Source organism: Cicer arietinum, chromosome 4, assembly GCF_000331145.2.
Source record: "Cicer arietinum cultivar CDC Frontier isolate Library 1 chromosome 4, Cicar.CDCFrontier_v2.0, whole genome shotgun sequence".
Taxonomy (NCBI): Eukaryota; Viridiplantae; Streptophyta; class Magnoliopsida; order Fabales; family Fabaceae; genus Cicer; species Cicer arietinum.
In genome coordinates, this window is record NC_021163.2 from 45,500,556 (window position 1) to 45,501,967 (window position 1,412).

Below are 1,412 nucleotides of genomic sequence, written 5' to 3' on the forward strand. Positions count from 1 at the left end.
GTATGGTTATGTGTTAGTTGATGATTACTCTAGATGTACATGGACTTATTTTTTGTCTCACAAAAGTGATGCCTTCTCAATTTTCAAAAAATTTGCAAATCAAGTTCAAAATGAGAAGAATCAGAAAATAGTTTCCATTAAGAATGATCATGGTGGAGAATTTCAAAATGATTCTTTTGATAACTATTGTGATCAAAATGGAATTCACCACATGTACTCAGCCCCAAGAACTCCACAATAGAATGGAGTTGTAGAAAGGAAGAATAGAGAACTTGCTAGAACAATGATAAATGACTCTAAGCTTTCTAAATACTTTTGGGCTGATGCAATAAACACAACTGCTCATGTGATGAATAGAGTTCTCATTAGGCCTATCCTTAGAAAAAAACCCCTATAAACTATACAAAGGTAGAAAACCAAATATTGCCTATTTTAGAGTCTTTGGATGCAAGTGCTTTGTATTGAATAATGGAAAAGAGCATCTAGGGAAATTTGACTCTAAGGCAGATGAGGGAATATTTCTAGGATATTCACAATCTAGTAAGGCCTATAGGATCTACAATAAGAGAACCAAAACTATAGAGGAATTTGTTCATGTAAAATTTGATGAAATGTTTATCACAAACTTGAACAGTACCCCTCTTATAGTTAATGATTCTCTTATTGAATGTGTAGAATCAGATCCAAAAGAACCAAATGAAACAGTGCCTCCAACTGACATTGAGTACATAGAACCTATTAGAGAAGATGACTTACCTAAGGAATGGAGATTCAACAAAAACCATCCTATTGACAACATCATAGGAGAAATTTCTAAAGGGGTTGCTACTAGAAAATCCCTTTGACAATTCTGCAATTTTACAACCTTTGTTTCTCAAGTAGAACCTAAGAATATAAAGGAAGCTCTCATGGATAGTGATTGGATAGCTTCCATGCAAGAAGAACTTAGTCAATTTGAGAGAAACAAAGTGTGGATCCTAGTTCCAAAGCCAGAAGACAAACATGTCATATGAACTAGATGGGTGTTTAGGGACAAAATGGATGAAAATGGGGTAATAACTAGGAATAAGGCTAGGCTAGTGGCAAAAGGCTACAACCAAGAGGAGGGCATTGACTATGATGAAACCTATGCCCCTGTAGCTAGATTAGAAGCCATTAGAATTCTGCTTGCTTATGCTTGCATAATTGACTTTAAACTATATCAAATGGATGTAAAAAGTGCCTTTCTAAATGGAGACATCCAAGAGGAAGTTTTTGTTAGTCAACCTCCAGGATTTGAGGATCTTGTTTTTCAAAACCATTTCTTTAAACTAACAAAAGCCCTCTATGGATTGAAACAAGCTCCAAGAGCTTGGTATGAAAAGCTCAGCAATTTCCTCATACAAGAAAATTTTTTAAGAGGAAATGTTGAT